Genomic DNA, 6,997 nt, shown 5'->3' with positions numbered 1-6,997 from the left:
TTTATGAGGGTGCTGCTGGATTCATTTATGATATTAGTGTTGGTGGTGTTGATAATGTCCCCACATGCAATGATCTTTGTACTTGGGACTTTATCTAGAACTTCTGTTAATTTATTGAGAAAAGTGTCAACACTACCACTGGGAGGTCTATACACACACTAACGATTAATTTCTCGGTGATATCAAGCCCTGTTAATTCAATAGCTGATATTTCAAAGTGTTTGTCTTCACTTTCTGTACTGAGGCCATGCCTTGAACTGAACTGTGTTCCTTCCTGATATAAATGCATGATCCTCCCCTCCTTGAAGCAGTTCTGCAGTAAGAGTTTGTCCTTTCATACAATGTTAGTACTACATGTTGAATTTCTGTGTCTCTACACCAGTGCTCAGTAACACAAACTACTGTGCAGTTCAAAGATTGGAGCTCAACTTCTAATCGTTGTATTTTATTTTTATTGAATGCATGTTTTAATGGGGGATTGGTAGGTCTGTGAAATGCCCCATGTTACTCTTTCCAATGGTTTGTTTTTCTTTGTGACATCTGGTATGTGTGATATTTGGAGTGTTAAAATCTGTCTTGTGGGTGATTGTTTAAGTATTTTTTAAACTACTGGAGATACTGTTTAGGAAATGGACAATAATGAAACTAATTTATGTCTCTTGATATACTTACAAGAATCAAAACACTTGCTTTGGGCAACAGAAATTTATTAATTATTCATATATACCAAAGATGTCCTCATAGAAGAATGTTGAAATGAAAACACAATAGGATAGAAAAATATAACCTTAGTAGACAGAAAATCTACAAACTGAGGCACATATGTATCTAATACAACATGATGCTTCCGAAAAGCATCACAACTGTTATCATTATGTAGTGCTGGCTAGACAAGATTCTGAATGTACAAAACCTGGGTTTCTGTCACTTGTGCAAGTTACTGAGTAGCTTTGGTGAACTGCATATTTTTCCTATACCATTGCATTTCTTAAGGACGACTCAGTTGTTTTAAGTGCTAGAGCGTTAGCAAACTGGTCCACATATCAGAAGACAAACCAGTGTTCATGACAAAAACATTAAATGTCGAAGTCTTTTCCCAGCTGAGACAACCTTCTCAAGAAGAGAGAGGAAAGTACATGATACATAGTGCTGGATATGTCAATGCCAGTCTTTTACCTACATTAACCAAATACATTTTTGAGAATACATGATTAAAGTGTTGTAACAAATAAGAAAAATAGACAGATTTTAATAGCACATTATCATTACACAAGGTGGTCAGAAACAGTCTCAAAATCTTGTAAGGGTGTTGCAGAAAAGGTAGTGCTGAGAAATAATTGTTAACAAAAAAATTCAGCACACTGCACTATTTCCAAGTTATTTACCATTAAATTTAGTCAATCATATCATTACACATGCAGATTCAAACAAACAACCTGCCAGAGGCAATCTCAGCAAACTGTACTTCATTTGGCTTCCTCAGTCAGAATAAACATAGCTTTTGCTCTCATAGCTTATCACTTCCAAGAAAGGGATACCTTAACTAGTAATGAGCATTTAAACAAGTGATAACTCGTGGATCCACACTCTTACGAGCTTTTCAGACTATTTCTGACCACACCATATTTGAAAATGTAAAGCATGTATAGAAATCAGGCAAGGAACTGGAAATCTCCAGATATTTAGAAACAAAATAAGAAAGTATTGTATAAGCCACACCTATAATTTATTGCAATATTTGGATGTAAAGTCCTGTTTGCATTAATATTCATATTAAACAGATGTTTTAGCTTTTCCTGTATATATACATCTTACTGCAGTCTCTGAAATCAGTAAAGCTATATAAATGGCTGATATGAAACAGTAGATAAAGACAGCAGCTGAAAAGAATAAGAGGAAGAGCAGTGTCAGTTTTTCAAATAATTCCCATAGCTACTAGTGTGACTAGATTAGCACCATTAACCATAATTTCTTGTTAGTATACTTTACAAATGCTGCATGCTCCTGCCCGTTAATATGTAATTTGACTTGTTCTATACCCCGAAGGCTGACTTTCATGATGGATTTATGAATGAAGATGTGTGAATGAATCAACGAACTCAGATGGGGAACTCTGGCAAGTGGGAATGATCACTGTGTTTGCCTTTAGACATTTTTGCTATACAATGATGAGTTATCCACTGACACCTATAATTTACTGGGAATAAATGCCAGCTTGATGTCTCTTACAACTTACATATTTGAATCAAATTAAGCACTGTCTATAAGCTATGGGACACACAAATAGTTTTAGTTTGCAAGTAATGTATTTTAATTGATTTTCCTAAGGAATAAATTACATTCTTACTGCTGTTTTGTGAAGAATGTATTCTCTTGTATCATTTCTAGTTAGTTAGTTTCATGTTACATTAATCATTGGTGCAGTTAATGATAGTGATGTGAAAGACAACCTTAATCTCTAATAATGAGTGTCATTTTTTGTTTGTTGTTGTAATTATGTACATCTTTGTTCCTTTTGTAATGTAGTGAGTTATTTACAACTATGATCTGCATAGTAGATTCTATCATATATTTAGAGTTCTTCCTGTTCTGTTAATTGAGGGTGCGACCAGTTCTTAGTTTGATCTCACCTTCACTATTCTGTGAAAGTAGCATGAAGGATGCCCAAGGTTATTCATACATTTCACATTAAAAGCACTTCCTGAGAAACTTTTGAGTAGGTTTTCATGAGGTTCTTTATATGAGGGTGGTTTGCAAAGTTCTCGGAATCACCATGAGAGGTCAGCACTAGTGCAACAAGTTGTTCACGTGATATTCATTGGACTGTTGTCTGTAAACACATGCCATGTCAGTGCTCTCGGAAGAGACCAGTGGCGGTGATGTGGTTCTGTTGTTGTTCCCATGTAGCATTTTGCAAAGATGGAAAAAATTGAAATTTGAGCAGTGATTAAGTACTTTGTAAAGAAAGATGTGAAAGCAAAGGACATTTACGCCAATTTCCAGAATACACTGGGGCATTCTGCTACTTCATATTCAACTGTTGTTAAGTGGCCAAATGAATTTAAATTTCGTTGGGAGAGCTTAGATGATGGTGATCTGTGCAGCGGTCAGCCAAGCTGTGTCACTACTCCAGAAAACATCGCAAAAGAGCACAAAAAGGTCATTGAGGATCGCCAATTGAAAGTTTTTAACTGAGAGATTAGAAATGAAAAAATTATCTGCAAAATGGGTGCCACGACTCTTGTCACTGAATCAAAAACATGTGCCATCGCCATGGCAAAATTACATGAACTAATATGGCTCCATCATACTTTCATCTCTTCCCAAAACTGAAATTTTTTTTTGGTGGATGAAGATTCACTTCAAACGAAAAATTGATAGTTGGAGTTGACAACTACACTCCTGGAAATGGAAAAAAGAACACATTGACACCGGTGTGTCAGACCCACCATACTTGCTCCGGACACTGCGAGAGGGCTGTACAAGCAATGATCACACGCACGGCACAGCGGACACACCAGGAACCGCGGTGTTGGCCGTCGAATGGCGCTAGCTGCGCAGCATTTGTGCACCGCCGCCGTCAGTGTCAGCCAGTTTGCTGTGGCATACGGAGCTCCATCGCAGTCTTTAACACTGGTAGCATGCCGCGACAGCGTGGACGTGAACCGTATGTGCAGTTGACGGACTTTGAGTGAGGGCGTATAGTGGGCATGCGGAAGGCCGGGTGGACGTACCGCCGAATTGCTCAACACGTGGGGCATGAGGTCTCCACAGTACATCGATGTTGTCGCCAGTGGTTGGCGGAAGGTGCACGTGCCCGTCGACCTGGGACCGGACCGCAGCGACGCACGGATGCACGCCAAGACCGTAGGATCCTACGCAGTGCCGTAGGGGACCGCACCGCCACTTCCCAGCAAATTAGGGACACTGTTGCTCCTGGGGTATCGGTGAGGACCATTCGCAACCGTCTCCATGAAGCTGGGCTACGGTCCCGCACACCGTTAGGCCGTCTTCCGCTCACGCCCCAACATTGGGCAGCCCGCCTCCAGTGGTGTCGCGACAGGCGTGAATGGAGGGACGAATGGAGACGTGTCGTCTTCAGCGATGAGAGTCGCTACTGCCTTGGTGCCAATGATGGTCGTATGCGTGTTTGGCGCCGTGGAGGTGAGCGCCACAATCAGGACTGCATACGACCGAGGCACCCAGGGCCAACACCCGGCATCATGGTGTGGGGAGCGTTCTCCTACACTGGCCGTACACCTCTGGTGATCGTCGAGGGGACAGTGAATAGTGCACGGTACATCCAAACCGTCATCGAACCCATCGTTCTACCATTCCTAGACCAGCAAGGGAACTTGCTCTTCCAACAGGACAATGCACGTCCGCATGTATCCCGTGCCACCCAACGTGCTCTAGAAGGTGTAAGTCACCTACCTTGGCCAGCAAGATCTCCGGATCTGTCCCCCATTGAGCATGTTTGGGACTGGATGAAGCGTCGTCTCAGGCGGTCTGCACATCCAGCACGAACGCTGGTCCAACTGAGGCGCCAGGTGGAAATGGCATGGCAAGCCGTTCCACAGGACTACATCCAGCATCTCTACGATCGTCTCCATGGGAAAATAGCAGCCTGCATTGCTGCGAAAGGTGGATATACACTGTACTAGTGCCGACATTGTGCATGCTCTGTTGCCTGTGTCTATGTGCCTGTGGTTCTGTCAGTGTGACCATGTGATGTATCTGACGCCAGGAATGTGTCAATAAAGTTTCCCCTTCCTGGGACAATGAATTCACGATGTTCTTATTTCAATTTCCAGGAGTGTATTTTGCAGGCCTGGAGGAAATTCATTTTCGAGATGGGATCATCTTTGGACCAAGTGCATTAATCTAGGAGACTACATTGAAAAATAAAAAAAGTTTCAGTGATGTAAGTACTTTTTTTTCTATTCTGTTCTAAGAACTTTTCAAACAGACTCTCAGATTCAAATAAGCCCATGGCAATTCACATTAGCACAAGATAGAGGCGTTTGGAAGCAACATGTGAAATCTGCATGGTAGCTGTAAGTCCCTTAGAAGCCAAGAAGAAGAGGAAGAAGAAGACATCCAGTCTGCCATCCCATATACACGCATGATGTTCTCCGTTGGTTGGCTCGTGTGTGTCCCACATACAGCTATTGGCACAACATATGGAAACACCATGAGAAATACAAGCTTCAACATAAATGCAGATGCCAGCCAAGCCTGCACAGGTTGTGCTGCTGTATTTGACCATGAACGGTAGCTGTGCAATGTACCTCAACAACTTTCATTCACTAAGTCACAACGAGGATGAAACTGTCTTTGAAGAGGACTGTGACAAAAAAAAAAAAAAAAAAAAAAAAAAAAAAAAAAAAAAAAAAAAAAACAACAGCTGAAAAAGTCAATACAGAGCTGAATGTCGCACTCGCAAATGCTGTCAGCACAAAACATCACGAAGGCAGCTCCAAAAGCAGGGATATGCAGGGTGAGCTGGAATTCCAAAACCACTCATGAGTGATGCAGATTTCCACAACAGGAAAAGATGGTGCCGAAGCCAGAAAATCTGGACTATGGAACAATGGAAGAAATTCATTTGGTCAAATGGCTCTTGTTTCACAGTGTTTTCAACTTCCCCAAACGTGATGCTGTGTTCCAGGACGACAGGGCCCCCATTTACACAGCTCACATTGTCCAGGACTAGCTTTGTGAACATGAGGATGAATTTTTGCATCTACCCTGGCCACCACAGTCACCAGAACTCAATATTATTGTCTCTTCGTGGTCTACTTTTGGAGAGAAGGATAAATAATCACTACCCTCTCCCTCTTCCATCATAATTATCTGAAATTGCCAAAATTTTGCAGAATGAATGGTACAAGATTCCCTTGAAAACCACACAAAACCTGTATTTATCCATTCCAAAATACAGGTCTACTAAAGAGACTGCTTGCACCACACTTGTTCACCCTATTCTGGAGTATTGCTGTGTGGTGTGGGATCCACATCAGGTGGGACCGACGAATGACATCAAAAAAGTTCAAAGAGGGGCGGCTCGTATTGTACCCTCGCAAAACAGGGAAGATAGTGCCACCGACATGATACATGAATTGGAGTGGCAATCATTAAAACAAAGGCTTTCTTGTTGCGGTGGGATCTTCTCATGAAATTTCAGTCACCAATTTTCTCCTCTGATTGCAAAAACATTCTGCTGGAGAAATAATGTTCCCAGACAAATCAGGCCCTGCACAGAAAAATTTAAGTGCTCATTTTTCCCGACCACTGTTCGAGAGTGGAACGGTAGAGAGACAGCTTGAAGGTAGTTCATTGAACCCTCTGAAAGGCATTTTATTGTGAATAACAGAGTAATCACATAGATGTAGATGAATTGGAAGCTTTTTTTGAATGCCACTTCCCACATTGTATAGGGCATGGTAATGAGCTGTGTTTTTTGGTGTTTCCATATTTTTCTCCACTCCCTGTTATTGAGTAATGTATGAGTATGTGTCCTGAACCACATTTTTGAGATGACATTCTCCAAGAACAACAAAGTATGGCCATTTAAATACCTCATCCAGATTATTCATTAACAGAGCTACTGCATATGACAATAAGTCTCCAGAGACCCACTACTTTTAATTGCAGATATGCCAAGCCCTCATTAATACTGTTTACCACCACTTTTTGGTACTTCACTGTTAAGAAGAAAGACAGTTTACTAATTCTAGGATGCTGAGCTATTGGACAAGTAAAGTAGCACAGAAGGTAACATTCTAGTTCATCCCAAGAATGTTTAGTAGAGTTCAAATCACAACTCGAATGGACCAGCACAACAGCTTCACCTAATTTTCTTCAAACTGCAGTGCAATAACAATTGCTCTGTGGTATACAACTTTATCACTTTGATATAGGAAACGTATGAGCCTAGGTGTGGAAAGCATACTTTTGTCCAAAATAACTTCATGAGTACCACAAACAGAATTTA

The sequence above is a fragment of the Schistocerca gregaria genome, chromosome 3 (assembly GCF_023897955.1).
Source record: "Schistocerca gregaria isolate iqSchGreg1 chromosome 3, iqSchGreg1.2, whole genome shotgun sequence".
Lineage (NCBI taxonomy): Eukaryota > Metazoa > Arthropoda > Insecta > Orthoptera > Acrididae > Schistocerca > Schistocerca gregaria.
The sequence above is the reverse complement of the archived record's forward strand: the minus strand, read 5'-3'. Positions refer to the sequence as shown.